The sequence below is a fragment of the Zingiber officinale genome, chromosome 7A (genome assembly GCF_018446385.1).
Source record: "Zingiber officinale cultivar Zhangliang chromosome 7A, Zo_v1.1, whole genome shotgun sequence".
Taxonomy (NCBI): Eukaryota; Viridiplantae; Streptophyta; class Magnoliopsida; order Zingiberales; family Zingiberaceae; genus Zingiber; species Zingiber officinale.
This window is the reverse complement of record NC_055998.1, coordinates 21151738-21175077: the sequence shown is the minus strand read 5'-3', so window position 1 is coordinate 21175077 and position 23340 is coordinate 21151738. Positions and strand designations below refer to the sequence as shown.

The 23340-nt window shown below is 39.6% G+C and overlaps 1 long non-coding RNA gene across 2 annotated transcripts; it reads right to left on the bottom strand.

The window, feature by feature from the left end:
- Nucleotides 1-15679: 15679 nt before the first annotated feature.
- LOC121999975 lies at nt 15680-23340 on the bottom strand. Of its 2 annotated transcripts, none has more exons than XR_006116870.1 (5): nt 23208-23340; nt 22480-22533; nt 18012-18314; nt 17241-17367; nt 15680-15886 (listed from the first exon to the last, which is right to left on the bottom strand). It is a non-coding gene; the product is annotated as an uncharacterized LOC121999975 (long non-coding RNA). The 2 variants fall into 2 exon arrangements; XR_006116871.1 differs by lacking the exon at nt 15680-15886 and adding an exon at nt 16075-17169.

The following is a 23340-nucleotide window of genomic DNA, read 5'->3' as shown; positions in this document are numbered from 1 at the left end:
TTAGAGGAGTAGATTTTCATATCACAACCATAAGGTTTTAGTCAGTTCGGGTAGGAGCTCTTAGTCTGTAAATTGAATAAGTTACTTTATGGGCTAAAGATAGTGGTACAAGCATTTTGACTCCTACATGGTTCAGAATGTGTACTTAAGATGTGAGTATGACTGTTGCATTTATGTGAGGAGCCTGGACAATGATTCACTTATCTTCTTACTTTATATTGATGATATGCTACTTGTTGTAAAGAGTTTGACTGAGGTTAATAAGTTGAAGAAGCTACTAAGTAAGGAATTTAGAATGAAGAATTTGAGTGTGGCCAAGAATATTCTTAGGATGAAGATATATAGAGACAGAGTCTCTGAAAGATTATGATTATTTCAGTGGAGTTATGTTGAGAAGGTGTCAGACAAATTCAACATGGGTAATGTGAAGAATTTAAGTTCACCTCTGGTGCAACATTTTAAATTATCTTTTGCACAATGCCTAAGGATGAATGAAGATATCCAAAACATATCAAAGTTGTTAGTATACCATTTCTATTGTAGTTGGTTATTTGATATATGTCATGGTTTGCAGAATACTTGATTTGAAGCAAGCTATTAGTATGGTGAATAAGTTTCTTTCAAATCCTGGTTGATAATATTGGGATACGGTCAAGTGAATTTTCATATACTTAAGAATACTACAGATTATGACATTGAGTTTAGCAGACAACATGGTGATCCTTCAGTTACATGATATGTGGATGCAGACTATGCAAGGGATAGATGACAGAAAGTCTACTATAGGGTATGTTTTGTGTGGTGGGAGGATTTATTTGTTGGAAGTCCATGATTCAACCTATAGTTGCATTTGTTGGGGATCGTACGACCGGCTTGAAGGGGGGTTGGATAGACGGCGCCCCCAAATACTCGCTTCTTTCTACAACGTTAGTGCGCAAGTGGAAATGCAAACAAAGAAGTAGAAAGCTAAATACTAAAGGAAAGAATGCAAACCAAGCTACACGATCATTTACGTGGTTCGGAGATAAAGCTCCTACTCTACGGCGTGTCCGTAAGGTGGACGATCCCTATCCGTCGGTGGATTACTCCCCGGAAGACCTCCGGCTAGCTCACGTAGCTCCTTGTGGGTGGAGAAACCTCACCACAACTCTCACAAGAACTTCTTACAAGCTAGGGCACAGGTAGACTACTAATAGGGGTTAACCACCTCTATTTCGTCAACCTCAACCAAGCTCCCAAGGCGTGGTTATATAGGTCACGGGTTGGAAAACCCCGCCTACCAGTCGACTGCTAAAACATGCAGTCGACTGCCCTCAATGAAAATTCGATTGTTACATCCCAACGACTCGATTTCACATTAACCGAGCGAACAGAGACATTCTGTTCGCTGCCAGTCGACAGACCCAGTCGACTGCACCAGTCGACTGCTAAAACATGCAGTCGACTGCTACAGTACTGCTACAGTAAAACCCTAAAACTAGGATTTTACTCCGAATACAATCTCTCATGCACTCGTACTCTCACCCTTATGACTCACTTGATGCTTCTTTGCAGCCTTGACATCTTGCCTTCAAGCTTACTTCCTTTGCCTCTCGTCCCTCGGATGCATTCAAGCCATCGGCTCGTCCCCAATGCCATCCTTCGCGTATGCCTCGAAGTCGCTTCCCTCGGCCCTTGTCCTCGCTGCCTTGTCCACGGTCCCTCGGATGCTCCATCCTTCACCAGACCCGAAGCCATCAACCTGAGTCACATGTGTATCCTGCATACCTGCACACTCACATACACATATCAAATAACAAGGGTGAACGTAACTTAAACCCTTTGCCCAAACACCAAAACACATGGTCCCGCAGACCATCAGGATTGCTCCAACAATCTCCCCTTTTTTGGTGTTTGGCAATACGTTTAAGTTAAGGAAAACATATAGCAAATAAACATGCTAAAACAAATGGACTTACGTTGCCAAGGCTACACACTTGGACTTACACCGCCGAATGGACTTACGATGCCAAGGCTACACACTTGGACTTACGACGCCGAATGGACTTACGTTGTCAAGGCTACACACTTGGACTTACACTGCCGAATGGACTTACGTTGCCAAGGTTACACACTTGGCAACCGCCGTAACAATGCATCATGCATTTTAACCTATCCCAAAGCTCCCCCTACACCTACGCTCCCCATGAGCTAGGATTTTTACAACGGGCTTTTTAAGAACCTATCCCAAGGCTCCCCCTACGCAAATGCACGTTCAGGTTTTCCCAACTAAACTTTACTTCTCCCCCTTTGCCTAACATCCAAAAAGTCCTCCAACAATATCCCAATTGTTGAAAACTTGTCATTCCAATTGACCCTAAACTCGTGTGTTTATCCCCCATGGATTTCATACACTTGTATGAGTTGACTTGGTCAAAATTCAGTGCTGAAGATAATTTCAGACTGGTATCAGTCGACTGCAAGAAGTACCAGTCGACTGGTCACCACTAGCTGAGCGAACAGAATGCTTCTGTTCGCTGCCAGTCGACTGCAACTTTTAGCAGTCGACTGGTGCAGTCGACTGCTAAAACTAGCAGTCGACTGGCACAGTCTTTTAGCCTTTTTCAGCATTTCTGACCCAATTTCAGAAATGCACCAATAATTCCACAGACCTCTAAAAATCCCCAAATTTTGTGGAGAGGTCTGTTTTACCCATGTCTACTTGGGAAAAATACATTCAAAAATGTATCTATCGCCAATCCCAAGATTGACACAAAACTCAAAACTAGCTAAATGGTTCAATTTAACCTTGACCTAAAGTCCTAGTTTTGGCTTCCTCTTGATGTATTTGCCCATGTCAACTCACAATGCATCCCTAGCATTGATTTATATGGCATCTATAAATCCAAAACTAATTATCATGCTATATGACCCCAATGTCATATTTCTTGCATGAAACACAATCCAATTATGCCAAATCCCTAGGTTTGAGACTCAAGTCCGTCTCCAAACCACTTGACACAATCCATGACCCAACCTAAACTCCCAAGTAAAATCCACCTGAGATCCATTGGCCATGGGTCCCAAATTGTCTCTTAGAGCTCCCCCTAGAGCTCTTTGCCTTAGCCACCTCCCTAGGTGACTCATCCACAATGGCTAGGCCACATCGGTCCACCCCCGGTGACACTTGGCCTACAAACATAATTTTCTTAACTTTGGACACCTTATCCTTGGTTAATTTCTTCTTACCATTAAATGGCTTTCCCTTGCCATTTATTGACTTCTCCTTGCTATAGTCATATGCAACCTTAGCATAAGACTTTCCCTTAGCCTTGGAGACCTCTCCCTTGCCATGATCATTTGTCATCCTAGCATATGAACTCTCATTGGCCTTGGAGGGACTAGATCGGTATCCCAAGCCCGATCTATCATTGTTGGGTCTTTGGCTACCCAACATCATCCTTAATTCCTTAGATCCAACATTGAATCTCTTAAGGAATTGTTCTAACTTATCAAGCTTTCCCCTTAAAGCTTGATTCTCCTTCTCTAGGTTTCTAACCCTAGAGTTAATTTGTCCAAATTGGACATTCCTAGACCTACCTTTCCTAGGCATGTGTCTCCCTTTCTTGGGATTAATGCCTTGGGTCTCCCTAGGTCTATTGTTTCTAGATTTTTCATGCATAGATTTCCTAGGGTTTTGATCTACATTAACCTTATTCCTATCATGATATCTAAATCCAAAATTTTGCATGGGTAAATAATAACAATTATTCCTATCATGCATGGAGGAATTTAAATTTGGGTTTACCTTACCCTTTACCTTTGGAGCTCCCCCTTGACATGAGTCTCCATTCTTCCTCCACTTCTTCTCCTCCTTCTTCAAATGTGCCAACTTTTTGATCTCTTTCTTCTTTGGGAATTTGGTGTGGTAATGACCCGCTCACCACACGTGAAGCACACTATGTGCTTTTTCTCCTTCTTCTTCCTACAACTCAAATTAGATTCAAAATGAATTGAATTGAGTTTAGGAGCTACCTTTTTCTTACCCAATGGACACCTACTCTTGTAGTGTCCCTTCTCATTACACCCGAAGCATACAATATGGTCCTTTGACTTTGCTTCAGTGGAGGTGCTTGCTAGGTTGACTACTTCCAAGACTTCTTCTTCATCCTCTTCACTTGTCTTGGAATCTTCTTTAATTCTTGAGGATGTAGATGATACCTCATCTTCCTTCTCCTCCTCGGATGTTGAGCATGACTCAACTTCCGTTTGCTCCTCCTCAACTTGAGCAATTAAACCCATCTCCTTGGGTTCTTCTTCTTCTTGTGTAGGTTTAGGTTCTTCCCGTAGAACCATCTTCACTTTGCTCCACAAATCGTGGGCGTTCTTATATTCACCTACACCACTTATCACATTAGGAGGCAATAAATCAATTAAAATTGTTATTACCTTTGAGTTTGCCTCCGATCGTGAGATTTGCTCCTCCGTCCAATGTTGTGGTTGGAGCTTCTTCCCTTTCTTATCTTTCGAGACTTCGAATGGTTACTTGATCACCATCATGATATCCCAATCCGTGTTGAAGAAGATCTCCATCTTCATCATCCAATAGGTGATGTCCCCAAGGCTTCCTCCTTCAAACTTTGGAGGTTCAATCAAGCTGGTCATCTTCTTGTATTTGCTCTTCTCGGCGATTAGTCCGGTGAAGTGCGACCTTCGCTCTGATACCACTTGTTGGGGATCGTACGACCGGCTTGAAGGGGGGTTGGATAGACGGCGCCCCCAAATACTCGCTTCTTTCTACAACGTTAGTGCGCAAGCGGAAATGCAAACAAAGCAAGTAGAAAGCTAAATACTAAAGGAAAGAATGCAAACCAAGCTACACGATCATTTACGTTGTTCGGAGATAAAGCTCCTACTCCACGGCGTGTCCGTAAGGTGGATGATCCCTATCCGTCGGTGGATTACTCCCCGGAAGACCTCCGGCTAGCTCACGTAGCTCCTTTTGGGTGGAGAAACCTCACCACAACTCTCACAAGAACTTCTTACAAGCTAGGGCACAGGTAGACTACTAATAGGGGTTAACCACCTCTATTTCGTCAACCTCAACCAAGCTCCCAAGGCTTGGTTAAATAGGTCACGGGTTGGAAAACCCCGCCTACCAGTCGACTGCTAAAACATGCAGTCGACTGCCCTCAATGAAAATTCGATTGTTACATCCCAACGACTCGATTTCACATTAACCGAGCGAACAGAGACATTCTGTTCGCTGCCAGTCGACAGACCCAATCGACTGCACCAGTCAACTGCTAAAACATGCAGTCGACTGCTACAGTACTGCTACAGTAAAACCCTAAAACTAGGATTTTACTCCGAGTACAATCTCTCATGCACTTGTACTCTCACCCTTATGACTCACTTGATGCTTCTTTGCAGCCTTGACATCTTGCCTTCAAGCTTACTTCCTTTGCCTCTCGTCCCTCGGATGCATTCAAGCCCTCGGCTCGTCCCCAATGCCATCCTTCGCGTATGCCTCGAAGTCGCTTCCCTCGGCTCTTGTCCTCGCTGCCTTGTCCACGGTCCCTCGGATGCTCCATCCTTCACCAGACCCGAAGCCATCAACCTGAGTCACATGTGTATCCTGCATACCTGCACACTCACATACACATATCAAATAACAAGGGTGAACCTAACTTAAACCCTTTGCCCAAACACCAAAACACATGGTCCCGCAGACCATCAGGATTGCTCCAACAATCTCCCCTTTTTTGGTGTTTGGCAATACGTTTAAGTTATGGAAAACATATAGCAAATAAACATGCTAAAACAAATGGACTTACGTTGCCAAGGCTACACACTTGGACTTACACCGCCGAATGGACTTACGATGCCAAGGCTACACACTTGGACTTACGACGCCGAATGGACTTACGTTGTCAAGGCTACACACTTGGACTTACACTGCCGAATGGATTTACGTTGCCAAGGTTACACACTTGGCAACCGCCGTAACAATGCATCATGCATTTGAACCTATCCCAAGGCTCCCCCTACACCTACGCTCCCCATGAGCTAGGATTTTTACAACGGGCTTTTTAAGAACCTATCCCAAGGCTCCCCCTACGCAAAGGCACGTTCAGGTTTTCCCAACTAAACCTTACTTCTCCCCCTTTGCCTAACATCCAAAAAGTCCTCCAACAATATCCCAATTGTTGAAAACTTGTCATTCCAATTGACCCTAAACTCGTGTGTTTATCCCCCATGGATTTCATACACTTGTATGAGTTGACTTGGTCAAAATTCAGTGCTGAAGATAATTTCAGACTGGTATCAGTCGACTGCAAGAAGTACCAGTCGACTGGTCGCTACTGGCTGAGCGAACAGAATGCTTCTGTTTCCAGCCAGTCGACTGCATGTTTTAGCAGTCGACTGGTGCAGTCGACTGCTAAAACTAGTAGTCGACTGGCACAGTCTTTTAGCCTTTTTCAGCATTTCTGACCCAATTTCAGAAATGCACCAATAATTCCACAGACCTCTAAAAATCCCCAAATTTTGTGGAGAGGTCTGTTTTACCCATGTCTACTTGGGAAAAATACATTCAAAAATGTATCTATCACCAATCCCAAGATTGACACAAAACTCAAAACTAGCTAAATGGTTCAATTTAACCTTGACCTAAAGTCCTAGTTTTGGTTTCCTATTGATGTATTTGCCCATGTCAACCCACAATGCATCCCTAGCATTAATTTATATGGCATCTATACATCCAAAACTAATTATCATGCTATATGACCCCAATGTCATATTTCTTGCATGAAACACAATCCAATTATGCCAAATCCCTAGGTTTGAGACTCAAGTCCGTCTCCAAACCACTTGACACAATCCATGACCCAACCTAAACTCCCAAGTAAAATCCACCTGAGATCCATTGGCCATGGGTCCCAAATTGTCTCTTAGAGCTCCCCCTAGAGCTCTTTGCCTTAGCCACCTCCCTAGGTGACTCATCCACAATGGCTAGGCCACATCGGTCCACCCCCGGTGACACTTGGCCTACAAACATAGTTTTCTTAACTTTGGACACCTTATCCTTGGTTAATTTCTTCTTACCATTAATTGGCTTTCCCTTGCCATTTATTGACTTCTCCTTGCTATAGTCATATGCAACCCTAGCATAAGACTTTCCCTTAGCCTTGGAGACCTCTCCCTTGCCATGATCATTTGTCATCCTAGCATATGAACTCTCATTGGCCTTGGAGGGACTAGATCGGTATCCCAAGCCCGATCTATCATTGTTGGGTCTTTGGCTACCCAACATCATCCTTAATTCCTTAGATCCAACATTGAATCTCTTAAGGAATTGTTCTAACTTATCAAGCTTTCCCCTTAAAGCTTGATTCTCCTTCTCTAGGTTTCTAACCCTAGAGTTAATTTGTCCAAATTGGACATTCCTAGACCTACCCTTCCTAGGCATGTGTCTCCCTTTCTTGGGATTAATGCCTTGGGTCTCCCTAGGTCTATTGTTTCTAGATTTTTCATGCATAGATTTCCTAGGGTTTTGATCTACATTAACCCTATTCCTATCATGATATCTAAATCCAAAATTTTGCATGGGTAAATAATAACAATTATTCCTATCATGCATGGAGGAATTTAAATTTGGGTTTACCTTACCCTTTACCTTTGGAGCTCCCCCTTGACATGAGTCTCCATTCTTCCTCCACTTCTTCTCCTCCTTCTTCAAATGTGCCAACTTTTTGATCGCTTTCTTCTTTGGGCATTTGGTGTGGTAATGACCCGCTCACCACACGTGAAGCACACTATGTGCTTTTTCTCCTTCTTCTTCCTACAACTCAAATTAGATTCAAAATGAATTGAATTGAGTTTAGGAGCTACCTTTTTCTTACCCAATGGACACCTACTCTTGTAGTGTCCCTTCTCATTACACCCGAAGCATACAATATGGTCCTTTGACTTTGCTTCGGTGGAGGTGCTTGCTAGGTTGACTACTTCCAAGACTTCTTCTTCATCCTCTTCACTTGTCTTGGAATCTTCTTTAATTCTTGAGGATGTAGATGATACCTCATCTTCCTTCTCCTCCTCGGATGTTGAGCATGACTCAACTTCCGTTTGCTCCTCCTCAACTTGAGCAATTAAACTCATCTCCTTGGGTTCTTCTTCTTCTTGTGTAGGTTTAGGTTCTTCCCGTAGAACCATCTTCACTTTGCTCCACAAATCGTGGGCGTTCTTATATTCACCTACACCACTTATCACATTAGGAGGCAATAAATCAATTAAAATTGTTATTACCTTTGAGTTTGCCTACGGTCGTGAGGTTTAGTCCTCCGTCCAATGTTGTGGTTGGAGCTTCTTCCCTTTCTTATCTTTCGGGACTTTGAATGGTTACTTGATCACCATCATGATATCCCAATCCGTGTTGAAGAAGATCTCCATCTTCATCATCCAATAGGTGATGTCCCCAAGGCTTCCTCCTTCAAACTTTGGAGGTTCAATCAAGCTGGTCATCTTCTTGTATTTGCTCTTCTCGGCGATTAGTCCGGTGAAGTGCGACCTTCGCTCTGATACCACTTGTTGGGGATCGTACGACCGGCTTGAAGGGGGGTTGGATAGACGGCGCCCCCAAATACTCGCTTCTTTCTACAACGTTAGTGCGCAAGCGGAAATGCAAACAAAGCAAGTAGAAAGCTAAATACTAAAGGAAAGAATGCAAACCAAGCTACACGATCATTTACGTTGTTCGGAGATAAAGCTCCTACTCCACGGCGTGTCCGTAAGGTGGACGATCCCTATCCGTCGATGGATTACTCACCGGAAGACCTCCGGCTAGCTCACGTAGCTCCTTGTGGGTGGAGAAACCTCACCACAACTCTCACAAGAACTTCTTACAAGCTAGGGCACAGGTAGACTACTAATAGGGGTTAACCACCTCTATTTCGTCAACCTCAACCAAGCTCCCAAGGCTTGGTTATATAGGTCACGGGTTGGAAAACCCCGCCTACCAGTCACTGCTAAAACATGCAGTCGACTGCCCTCAGTGGAAATTCGACCGTTACATCCCAACGGCTCGATTTCACACTAACCGAGCGAACAGAGACATTCTGTTCGCTGCCAGTCGACTGCACCAGTCGACTGCTAAAACATGCAGTCGACTGCTACAGTACTGCTACGGTAAAACCCTAAAACTAGGATTTTACTCCGAGTACAATCTCTCATGCACTCGTACTCTCACCCTTATGACTCACTTGATGCTTCTTTGCAGCCTTGACATCTTGCCTTCAAGCTTACTTCCTTTGCCTCTCGTCCCGCGGATGCATTCAAGCCCTCGGCTCGTCTCTAATTCCATCCTTCGCGTATGCCTCGAAGTCGCTTCCCTCGTCCCTTGTCCTCGCTGCCTTGTCCACGGTCCCTCGGATGCTCCATCCTTCACCAGACCCGAAGCCATCAACCTGAGTCACATGTGTATCCTGCATACCTGCACATTCACATACACATATCAAATAACAAGGGTGAACCTAACTTAAACCCCTTGCCCAAACACCAAAACATATGGTCCCGCAGACCATCAGGATTGCTCCAACAATCTCCCCTTTTTTGGTGTTTGGCAATACGTTTAAGTTAGGGAAAACATATAGCAAATAAATATGCTAAAACAAATGGACTTACGTTGCCAAGGCTACACACTTGGACTTACACCGCCGAATGGACTTACGATGCCAAGGCTACACACTTGGACTTACGACGCCGAAAGGACTTACGTTGTCAAAGCTACACACTTGGACTTAAACTGCCGAATGGACTTATGTTGCCAAGGTTACACACTTGGCAACCGCCGTAACAATGCATCATGCATTTGAACCTATCCCAAGGCTCCCCCTACACCTACGCTCCCCATGAGCTAGGATTTTTACAACGGACTTTTTAAGAACCTATCCCAAGGCTCCCCCTACGCAAAGGCACGTTCAGGTTTTCCCAACTAAACCTTACTTCTCCCCCTTTGCCTAACATCCAAAAAGTCCTCCAACAATATCCCAATTGTTGAAAACTTGTCATTCCAATTGACCCTAAACTCGTGTGTTTATCCCCCATGGATTTCATACACTTGTATGAGTTGACTTGGTCAAAATTCAGTGCTGAAGATAATTTCAGACTGGTATCAGTCGACTGCAAGAAGTACCAGTCGACTGGTCGCTACTGGCTGAGCGAACAGAATGCTTCTGTTTCCAGCCAGTCGACTGCATGTTTTAGCAGTAGACTGGCACAGTCTTTTAGCCTTTTTCAGCATTTCTGACCCAATTTCAGAAATGCACCAATAATTCCACAGACCTCTAAAAATCCCCAAATTTTGTGGAGAGGTCTGTTTTACCCATGTCTACTTGGGAAAAATACATTCAAAAATGTATCTATCACCAATCCCAAGATTGACACAAAACTCAAAACTAGCTAAATGGTTCAATTTAACCTTGACCTAAAGTCCTAGTTTTGGCTTCCTCTTGATGTATTTGCCCATGTCAACCCACAATGCATCCCTAGCATTGATTTATATGGCATCTATACATCCAAAACTAATTATCATGCTATATGACCCCAATGTCATATTTCTTGCATGAAACACAATCCAATTATGCCAAATCCCTAGGTTTGAGACTCAAGTCCGTCTCCAAACCACTTGACATAATCCATAACCCAACCTAAACTCCCAAGTAAAATCCACCTGAGATCCATTGGCCATGGGTCCCAAATTGTCTCTTAGAGCTCCCCCTAGAGCTCTTTGCCTTAGCCACCTCCCTAGGTGACTTATCCACAATGGCTAGGCCACATCGGTCCACCCCCGGTGACACTTGGCCTACAAACATAATTTTCTTAACTTTGGACATCTTATCCTTGGTTAATTTCTTCTTACCATTAATTGGCTTTCCCTTGCCATTTATTGACTTCTCCTTGCTATAGTCATATGCAACCCTAGCATAAGACTTTCCCTTAGCCTTGGAGACCTCTCCCTTGCCATGATCATTTGTCATCCTAGCATATGAACTCTCATTGGCCTTGGAGGGACTAGATCGGTATCCCAAGCCCGATCTATCATTGTTGGGTCTTTGGCTACCCAACATCATCCTTAATTCCTTAGATCCAACATTGAATCTCTTAAGGAATTGTTCTAACTTATCAAGCTTTCCCCTTAAAGCTTGATTCTCCTTCTCTAGGTTTCTAACCCTAGAGTTAATTTGTCCAAATTGGACATTCCTAGACCTACCCTTCCTAGGCATGTGTCTCCCTTTCTTGGGATTAATGCCTTGGGTCTCCCTAGGTCTATTGTTTCTAGATTTTTCATGCATAGATTTCCTAGGGTTTTGATCTACATTAACCCTATTCCTATCATGATATCTAAATCCAAAATTTTGCATGGGTAAATAATAACAATTATTCCTATCATGCATGGAGGAATTTAAATTTGGGTTTACCTTACCCTTTACCTTTGGAGCTCCCCCTTGACATGAGTCTCCATTCTTCCTCCACTTCTTCTCCTCCTTCTTCAAATGTGCCAACTTTTTGATCTCTTTCTTCTTTGGGCATTTGGTGTTGTATTGACCCCGCTCACCACACGTGAAGCACACTATGTGCTTTTTCTCCTTCTTCTTCCTACAACTCAAATTAGATTCAAAATGAATTGAATTGAGTTTAGGAGCTACCTTTTTCTTACCCAATGGACACCTACTCTTGTAGTGTCCCTTCTCATTACACCCGAAGCATAAAATATGGTCCTTTGACTTTGCTTCGGTGGAGGTGCTTGCTAGGTTGACTACTTCCAAGACTTCTTCTTCATCCTCTTCACTTGTCTTGGAATCTTCTTTAATTCTTGAGGATGTAGATGATACCTCATCTTCCTTCTCCTCCTCGAATGTTGAGCATGACTCAACTTCCGTTTGCTCCTCCTCAACTTGAGCAATTAAACCCATCTCCTTGGGTTCTTCTTCTTCTTGTGTAGGTTTAGGTTCTTCCCGTAGAACCATCTTCACTTTGCTCCACAAATCGTGGGTGTTCTTATATTCACCTACACCACTTATCACATTAGGAGGCAATAAATCAATTAAAATTGTTATTACCTTTGAGTTTGCCTCCGATCGTGAGGTTTGCTCCTCCGTCCAATGTTGTGGTTGGAGCTTCTTCCCTTTCTTATCTTTCGGGACTTTGAATGGTTACTTGATCACCATCTTGATATCCCAATCCGTGTTGAAGAAGATCTCCATCTTCATCATCCAATAGGTGATGTCCCCAAGGCTTCCTCCTTCAAACTTTGGAGGTTCAATCAAGCTGGTCATCTTCTTGTATTTGCTCTTCTCGGCGATTAGTCCGGTGAAGTGCGACCTTCGCTCTGATACCACTTGTTGGGGATCGTACGACCGGCTTGAAGGGGGGTTGGATAGACGGCGCCCCCAAATACTCGCTTCTTTCTACAACGTTAGTGCGCAAGCGGAAATGCAAACAAAGCAAGTAGAAAGCTAAATACTAAAGGAAAGAATGCAAACCAAGCTACACGATCATTTACGTTGTTCGGAGATAAAGCTCCTACTCCACGGCGTGTCCGTAAGGTGGACGATCCCTATCCGTCGGTGGATTACTCACCGGAAGACCTCCGGCTAGCTCACGTAGCTCCTTGTGGGTGGAGAAACCTCACCACAACTCTCACAAGAACTTCTTACAAGCTAGGGCACAGGTAGACTACTAATAGGGGTTAACCACCTCTATTTCGTCAACCTCAACCAAGCTCCCAAGGCTTGGTTATATAGGTCTCGGGTTAGAAAACCCCGCCTACCAGTCGACTTCTAAAACATGCAGTCGATTACCCTCTGTGGAAATTCGACCGTTACATCCCAACGGCTCGATTTCACACTAACCGAGCGAACAGAGACATTCTGTTCGCTGCCAGTCGACTGCACCAGTCGACTGCTAAAACATGCAGTCGACTGCTACAGTACTGCTACAGTAGCGCACAGTACTGCTACAGTAAAATCCTAAAACTAGGATTTTGCTCCGAGTACAATCTCTCATGCACTCGTACCCTCACCCTTATGACTCACTTGATGCTTCTTTGCAGCCTTGACATCTTGCCTTCAAGCTTACTTCCTTTTTCTCTCGTCTCTCGGATGCATTCAAGCCTTCGGCTCATCCCCAATGCCATCCTTCGTGTATGCCTCGAAGTCGCTTCCCTCGGCCCTTGTCCTCGCTGCCTTGTCCACGGTCCCTCGGATGCTCCATCCTTCACCAGACCCGAAGTCATCAACCTGAGTCACATGTGTATCCTGCATACCTGCACACTCACATACACATATCAAATAACAAGGGTGAACCTAACTTAAACCCTTTGCCCAAACTCCAAAACACATGGTCCCGCGGACCATTGGGATTGCTCCAACAGCATTGTCCACTACTGAGTTAAAGTACATGACAGTAGTTAAAGCAGCCAAGGAAGCATTGTGACTTACAGAGTTTGTCAAAAAATTGGGTACAAGGTGGAGTCAAGTTGTATCGTGATAACTAGAATACTATCTATTTGGTGAAAAATCATGTGTATCATTGGAGGATCAAGCACATTAATGTGAGATTTTACAAGATTAGGGAGATAATTTTTTTTTTTTGAGGAAATACTACTTGAGAAGGTCTATACTTTCAAAAATATTGTAGATATGCTGACAAAGCCAGTTACCATTGAGTAATTTAAGCATTGCTTGAACTTGATCAATTTCTCTATTTGCTAGAGGCAGCCTAGACTTGGCATTCCAAGATGAGTTCTTCTTAGATTCTCATAGTTTTTCAAAGGGATAAATATTCACCAAGGTAGAGATTGATGGAGATAACTTGTATTTGGTCATCACAGGGCACAACTATGCTTGAAGGCATGACTAGCTAGGTCGTGCCTGCTTCTGAGGTATAAGGTACAACCGTGTCACCGGATACAGCATGACCATATCTAAATTTGAGAGAACTGACATTCGGTGCCTAGGGGCATGACCTGGTCGTGCCCCATCCTAGAGGCGTGAGAGTTTAGGGTTGTTTAATTTACTTGGTATTTTTTGTCCAAAATACCATGTATGACTTAGGTTGTATAGGATCATTATAACTTTAAACCTAATTCTAATTGATAGTTTTTAGTGGTTTGTGAAAATATGCACATTGCCAAACCATGGTAATTTGTTGTCATCTTCTCTCCTCTCGATACTTCTTCCTCTCCGGTTTCTCCTTCGGTGATTCTTCTCGTTTGTTGCAACATGATATCAACAAAGTCACAAGAAAATTTAGAGGATATTTTCTTTTACATCAGTTTATGTGATTAGAATGTTAATAAACATAGCATGCTTAGTGCAAAACTAATAGTTGCATTAGTACTATGATGTATTCTCAAATTGCTCCTAAGATATGAAAGTACCCATTAAATTTTCTTTTCTTTAAAAAATAACTTTTAATTCCACTAAATTGCTTATCAATAGTTGGGAAGCTCTACTTTATCTATCTCATGCTCAGGAATATGGAATCAGCAGCTAGCAGTGTTTACTACACCATCAACAGGAGACAACATCTGATATCTGGAAACACTAAAAAAAAATTACTTTTTGCAACAAATTTGGCGAAGAAAATTTAAAAAAAAAATCATTGCAAAATTTTTTTGCGATGAAATTGGCGAAGAATGTTTTTCGTCACAGAAAACTCGCCCCTAAATATTTGCGATAAAAAAAATTAAATTTGTCGCAATTTCTATGACAAAAATAAATTTCGTCGCAATATTCGTTGCAAATATTTTGTGACAAAAAAATGATTCATCGCAAATTTTGCAACGAATTATTATATTCGTTGTTGATTTTTGCGACGAAAATAAGAATTCGTCGCAAAATTTGCGATGAATTATATTTTCATCGCAGAGTTAGTTGGAAGCTCACAAAACTTAAACACTTCGATTTGCAACGAATTTTGATTTTTGCAACGATTTTCAGATTAGTAGAAGAATTCGTCACAAAATCTACGACAAATTATCATATTTGCGGCAGATATATGCGACGAATTTGCAAATTCGTCACAGATTCTACAACGAATCTGAAAAGTCCTTGCAGAATCTAATAGTCATGTTTCGGGATATTATTATAGTTTTGCGACGAAGTTTTTTTGTCACAGATTTTATCATAAATCTACGACAAATCTACTAATTTGTCATAGAATCAGTGACGAATATGCAAATTCATCATAGAATCTGTGACAAATTTGAAGATTCGTCATAGATTTGCGATAAAATCTACGACGAAAAAACTTTGACACAAAATTGTAATAATATCCCTAAACATGTCCATTAGATTCTACGACGACTTTTCGGATTCGTCGTAGAATATGCGATGAATGTGTAAATTCGTCACAAAAATCTACGACGAACATGATAATTTATCGCAAAATCTAATACTATTTTTTTGATATATTAAGATAGATTTGCAACGAAAATGTTTTCGTTGCAAAATTTGTCGCAAAACGTAACAATCACCATCCAGAATTTTATTATTTCTGTATTTAACCTGATTAATACACAAATATGTATCTAACAAATACACATCCTATCTAACACATTATTTCTAACAATAAAACTATACATAAACCAAATCACAGTTTATATATATCAAATCCAAATATCACAAAATACCCATAAAATCTAAACATTCCATACATTAAAAATGCAAACATCATCTAATATTCTTACAATCCAAACATATGATACATCAAAATACAAACATCACAAAAGATCTAATATTCATACAATCCAAACATCATAAGAAGTTCTAAACCATCCATACATGCATTAACAAATTTCCAAACATCACTAAATCTTCTCCATCTTCTTCTAATATCCTTTTTTCTGCATCAAAATAAAAATAAAAATAATATCAATAATTAAATTACTATATATAAATAAAAAATAATTTTTACTTACTCCAACATTGATTTTCATTGTGACTAGCCAATCTTGTTTCAAAAAAATTATAGTATTAACAAGAAAAGAAACGTTTACAATAAAAATTCATACAAGAAGATCAATCACCACCATCGTCGTCATCATCACCAATATCACCAAAACCGAAAGGAGCGAAACTTAACTGAAGATATTTCATAATTAAATTTTGTTGTTGGCACAGAGCTCTCATTTCTTCCTAGCTAGCTCTCATTTTTGCATCTCTAGGTCTTCTTTCTTCATCTCTTTCTAATATTATGCCCTTTAAATGTGAAATCTCTTTAGTCAAGGAATTGAGCTGAGTCATGACTGCTGCTAGGGTGGAAAAGGATTTATGGGAAACTCTATAATTTTTGCTTAAAGAAATCATTCCTAATATCCTTCCCCTTTTCTGTTCCCGACTAGCCTCTAGCCATAAATCTAAATTATTATTGACACATAACTCAATTTCCTCACTAACACATGAACTTCTATGTGTTATATTAAGCTCATCGTATTTGTCCTGTATTGTAATTATAAAATTAAATAAATTTATTATAACAATAATTTAGAAACACATACTTTTAATTAATTCAAACATTTGTTGCTTTTGCTCTAGCTCTGCTCCAAGACTTGTTCTTTTTTTGTAAAAGTTTTGGTGAAAATTTCTATGAATAAATAGTGACGGATCCATACAAAAAAGGAAGAGGGTGCTCAAAGAAGGGAGCTGGAGCTTGTCTTCCTTCTCGCTGCCCCTCGAACTGCAGCATATTGGTGAAATTTTCTGGGAGCAAGGGAGTGCTCAAGCACACCTCCGCTCCCTCCTAGATCCGCCACTGTGAATAAAGGTTCTTTCCCCATATCTTTGGTCTAAGAAAACATGATTAGAAATAATAAAATAGTGACAGATTAAAAAACTATTGAGAGAGTTAAAAATTAGTAGAAAAGTTAAATATTTACCATTATGCTTCTATGTTCATCGATATTAATTGAACCTCCTGCATATGTCACAGATAAATCTCCAGAATTATAAGATTGATTTAATCTATTCTATTGATTTCGTTGTTTACTTTCGTTGGTTGCCCAAAAATTGTTTATTTTTTTACCCCTTTGTTTAGCATGATTAAGAGTATGGCGAATGTGATCGCCACATTTTTCTTGAAATTCTTCTTAACTTCGAATTCATAAGCAGGGTCCCAATTATATAGCCGCTGAATAGAAAATAAAACAAATGAGTATATATATTTAATTTTATTTTAGATATAAAATGAATTATTTATACCTTAAACTTGCTCCACCATAACTCTTTCATTGATGATTGAGTGCTTGAATAAGACATTGAAGCTCCCATCCAATGATTATTCATGATTTGATTAATTTCATGAACAATACGTACAGAATTTTTGAACCTATGGTGAATGCAGAATATTAAATACAATAGTAACAAGAAAAGTCTAAAAATATAAGATAGGAGTAACCATATTGTTAAGATCCCTAAACTAGCAATTATAATTGACCATGTCTTGTAACTACCACAATCCAATCTAGTTTAATGGTTAAATAGTCTAATTATTTAATATATAAAATACATGAAGAGTATTATTGCTAATTAAAGATTGTTTAGAGTTTTTCATAAATGAGAGAATGAATAATAATCATACACTAATCTAATGGTCTAATTGATAAAAAAAAAAAGTACCACATCAAACCACTCTTAGAGCTTTTCATTATTAAGAATAAAGATGTGTAGTTGAAAATAAAGTAGCACATCAAAACATTTTCAGAGTTTATTATAAAATGAGGATGATTAAAGATAGAATTAAGTAATCTCATGATATAGTTGAAAATAAAGTAACTCAATTATACTATTAGAACATGGAATAGAATGAAGTGATGCATATTAGAACTTAAATATTAAAATTAAATAAACTCGATAAAAAAATTGACAATTGCTTTATAATCATACTTAAAAAAATATAGAATAAAAAAATAAAATATTAATTTATACTTATGAATCTCCGTAGGGGACAATAAATATTCGAACATCTTAGACCTCAAAAAATGAGTATCTGGTAGGAATCAGATCTGCCAAATTTTACGGTGTAGGTACTGGCGAAGGAGAATGTGATGGTCCTGCATGTACTGGCGAAGGTGAATGTGAAGGTCCTACATGTACTGGCTAAGGGGAATGTGATGGTCCTGCCTGAACTGGCGTAGGGAAATGTAATGGTCCTGCCTGTACTTGCGAAGCTGAATGTGATAGTCCTACAGGCTGATCAGGGACGGGTGTAGGTACACTGCTAGGTGTTGCCTGGCCATGCGAACTTTGTCTACGTCCTCCCTATCTGAAGATGTTCTGAAAATTTAAAAATAGGATAAAGTTAAAAAATATAATGCTGCATAATAAAGAACATAAAAAAACTTGCCATATTTGTTAAAAGAGAGTGTGTGAGATTCCTTCGACGATAGATATTACCTCTAATGACCTATAATATATAGTAAGAAATCAGAGCATTAACAGATAATATATATAACTTTAAGAATGAGTTATTAGATATACAACAATTGAGTTACGATTGTTTTAAAGTTATAGATTTTAAAAAATTACTAAAAAAATAGTACCTTATATGAAAATTAAAGATCATAATTATTTTATATTAAGATAACAAAACTTACCCATCATTAACAATCGAAGTCCTCATTGTCATTGTCATCCTCATCCACGTCATCGTCATCCTCCTCCTCCTCTTCCTCTTCCTCTTCCTCCACATCATCATCAATTTCATTTACATCCACATTTATCACTACTCCGTTGAGATCTCACAATGTTGGAATAATATATTCCTCGGTCTGAAATATATTCACAACTTTCTTTTGCTGATATGCAATGTCTTCCCAACATGCTTCAATTTTTTTTCTCGTGCTTTCGTTTTACAAATAGCCCACCAATCAATTTTGTCACATTTTAAACTAGGATATGAAGCATAAAATACTTGAATTGCTTGTTGTGCCAACACAAATGGTTCATATTTCTTATATAATATATTATGATTTATTTCAACCAAATTATACCGTGGATGCACCTTCATCCTTCTGACAGAGTCAAACTAGCGACATACAAATAATATTACTCGCATTTCTAGCCTAGGATATTCTACCTATATAATTTCATCTAGTAACCCATAAAAATCATTGCTTGCACCTCCATCATTAGATGACTGGACACAAATCCCACTATTCATTGTACTCTTCTCCATCCCATACTCTTGAGTATGAAAATTATAACCATTTATAAAATAAGCTGGCCAAGTGCGTACCAATGCTTTTGGACCCCATGAAAGATGGAATAACATTTCTTTTTCAAGGTGAGCTCGATTATCATGAACCTAAAATCAAATACAGTAATTGTTAAAAGTCTACATATGTATTAACCCAATTTAAAGTGTTTACTTACATATGATTTGAACCATGGTGCAAATTCTTTTTGGCATAAGTGATCAAACTCATGTGTCGACAATTCAGAATATAAATTTTCAAAAATCCTATCAAAAAAAATAAATTATAACACTAAAAGTAATGACATAAGAAATATAATTAAAAAATATAAACGATATACTTACTCATAATATGATGATACTTCTGGATAATTCAATAAAATATATGTATGGATTGTCCGTCATTCTTGACCAGTTAAGTATCTCTGCTTACATGGTCCACTTAGTCGACCAAGGTAGTTAAAAATTGAGAAAGAGTTCAAATTTGGATCAATATGACCCTCATCATTTCTTCCTAGCCTTCTCCTTTTGCTTTAAACGTGAGACTCAAAATAATATGATGCAAAAGTTATTACTTCCTTCACAATGTATGCATTAACAATAAAGACTTCAACTTGTGCCTTATTTTTCACTTTTTTCTTTAAATGAAATAAGAATCTGATGGTAATAAGAAAAATTTATTAGATAATAATAAATAATATATAGTGTGTAATTTTTATGTATTTAGCTTTTAAAATTATAAAAGAAAAATTTTACCTTTCAAATGGATACATCCATCGAAAATGGGCAGGTCCTCCAACTTTAGCCTCATATGACAAGTGAATCAAAAGATGTTCCATAGAATCAAAAAATGAAAGTGGAAATATCATTTCCAAATTACACAAAATGATTGAAATGTCTCTTTCTAACTTCTCCATGTGTGAATGTCTCAAAACTATGGAGCAAATATCATGTAGAAAAATATTTAACTCTATAATGGCACCCCATATAAAATTTGGTAAGAGTTCCTTAAAAGCAATATGAATGAGTCTTTGCATGATTATATGGCAGTCATGACTTTTCAAACCAATCAATTTGCATTCCTTCATATCGACACATCTTCCAAGATTAGAGACATAACCATATGAAAATTTTAATAATTTCAACCATTCACAAACAACATATCTCTGATCCTTATTTAATGTATAAACTGCCTTTGACTTTGACCCTCTACTATTTTCATCGACATCAAGAGTGAGTCTTTTACAAAGGAGTCGCATATATTTTCTTGCATTCAAGTTGTATTTGGTTTTTTCCATTGATATCAATGACTGTATTTATTAGATTATCGAAAACATTCTTCTCAATATGCATTGCATCGAGATTATGTTGAATCAAATGACTAAACCAATATGGTAAATCCCAAAATATACTCCATTTAGTCCATTTATGTGTACTTCCATATTCATATATTGTATCATGTGGGTCTTCAATAACAAATGGAAAGTTAAGGACTTGCGACCAAATATGGTCACCAGTTAATCTCAAAAGGGAGGGGGGGGGTGGTATTTCAATTCTATTCTTAGTGAATTCATCTTTATTTCTTCTGAAAATGTGATTTGGTGGTAAAAATTACCTATGACAATCAAAATAACTTGCCTTCTTCCCATGTTTCAATCTGATAGATTTTGATCACTCCATAATATTGGGCATCCTAAGATTCCAACAATACTCCAACCCGATAGCATGTCATAAGCCGAAAAGTCATTTATGGTCCAAAGAAGAGCAACCTTCATTATAAACATATGATTAGTTTGAATATCATATGTAAGAAAACCTTCATCCCATAATAGTTTCAGTTTTGCAATTAGTGGCTCCATATAAATATCCATTAATTTTTTCAGATTTTATGGGTCAGACACAACCAAAGTTAAAAACATATATGGTGTTTTCATACACATCCCAGGTGAAAGATTATACAAAATTACAATAATTGGCCAACATGAATAATTTCTTCCTAATTTTCTAAATGGTGCAAAACCATCAGCACACAAACCTAATCTAATGTTTTTAATCTCCTTTGCAAATTTTGGATATGTTCTATCAAAATTTTTCCATGCTTCTGCATCTTATGGATAACACATTAGCCCCTCTTCTGTTTGATGATTTGCATGTCAAGTCATGTGTTCAGCAGTGGCTTTTGATGCATAAAGCCTTTGTAACCTTGGAGTTAAAGGCAAATAAGACATATGATTGTATGATTTATGCCGTTGATTCCTTCTAGTGGTCTTGTACCTAACTTGATTACAAAATTTATAAACATCTACATCTGCATCATCTGCCCAATATAACATACAACCATCTCTGCAAATATCAATTCTTTCCACTAGAAGACCTAAATCTTTCACCAATTTTTTCATACTGTAAAAATCAAGAGCCAAAATGTGATCACATGGCAATGAGTCCTCAAAAGCTTGAATACAATCATTAAAGCAATCTTGTGACACATTATAATTTGTCTTGATATTTAATAGTCTTGCGGTGAGAGATAATTTAGTTTGACTGTCATAATCGACCCATAATGGTTTATCTGCGGCACTCAACACTTCCTGAAATTTACGATATGTTTCATCAAAACCTAGTACATCTAACTCCTCCAATGGTGATGTATAAATAGTAAACATTTGTTAAATTGATGGATGATAACTAGAACTTGTACCACGCGTGTTGGGATTTAAATTTTGACCAGCTACATCAAATACCATCCTCTGGTATGGATTTAATTGATTATAATAGCTCTGATCACCACTAACTTAGATTTGTATGTTTCGTTCATAATCCTCATTAGATATAAATGGTTCACCATAAGATGTCCAATTATAGTAATTTGGAGTAAAATCAAATCTACAAAGATGTTCTTCAACTTTATCGGAGGGTAAAAATTTGTCATTGTAACACTTTCTACATGGACACCTTATCTTATTACCATCCATGTACTCAACTTGACAAGATGAAAAATTCAAAAAATTGCCTCAAGCTAGTAATAAACTCATCAGTTAAATCCTGATGGTCAAGAAAATTCTTATTATACATCCAACTTCTTTCATTCAGCATTTTGTCTAGTTCCAATAAATTACATTAATTAAAACACAGAGACAACACACTAATGATCAATATGTTTCAAGCGCACATATAAATATAAATAAATAACATGAAATTATATACTAATGCTATCATTATTAATTAAAATCAGAGGTGTAGGTATACCAAACAAAGGTTGATAAAGACGTCGAGTGTCTCTCAAACACATCTAATATACACCTGCAGAAACAATATACATAGTCAATTATATAGGTCGAAGAACACAAATAAGGTCGCTATAAATAAGATTATAATGTTGGTTTAGCCAATAAGTCTCAGTCGTCTTGGCCATGGCAAGGGCTGGGTAAGGGCTGGCCAAGGGCATCAAGGGCCAGCTGCGGTCGGGCCTGCTGCTGCTAGACAGGGCTAACCACTGCCGGACAAGGCTAACCGTTGCCGGCTAGGGCCAGGGCCAGCCGCGCCCTGCTAAACAGCGGCCATGCATGGCCAACTGCGGCCTCCTGCGGCTAGCCAGGAGCAAGTGCTAACTTGCGCTACCGGCAAGGGCCAGGCTTGGCCTCGCTTGACCAACCATGGCCAAGCTCTACCTCGAGAGTTCGGCCAGAGCGAGAAGTTGCCTCGCTCGTCAGCCATGACCAACCACTCACTCCCGAGGCTGGGCAGCGCCAGGTGTGGACTACCGCGGGTGGCTAGCGATAGGCGTGGGCTCCCACGGAAGGCCAGAACCAGCCACGAGCACCCGTAGTCGGCCAGCGCCAGCTGCGAGCACCCGCGGCTGGCTCACTCGCGGTCGACCAACGCTAGCAGTGAGCACTGTGGCCGGCCAGTGCCAACCACCACCGGTCGAGTGCCGGAAAACTCATCGGAGTTGGAAGAGAGGAAGATGACCTTACCTGGACCGAAATCGCCAGAAACGTCTTCCGTCCTCCTCGCACAGCTGCTACGCCGCCAACCAAAATTAGGGCAAAAGGTTTGGGATCGGATCAAGAATTAAAAGGTTAGGTTTCTTTTGTGACAAAAATAAAC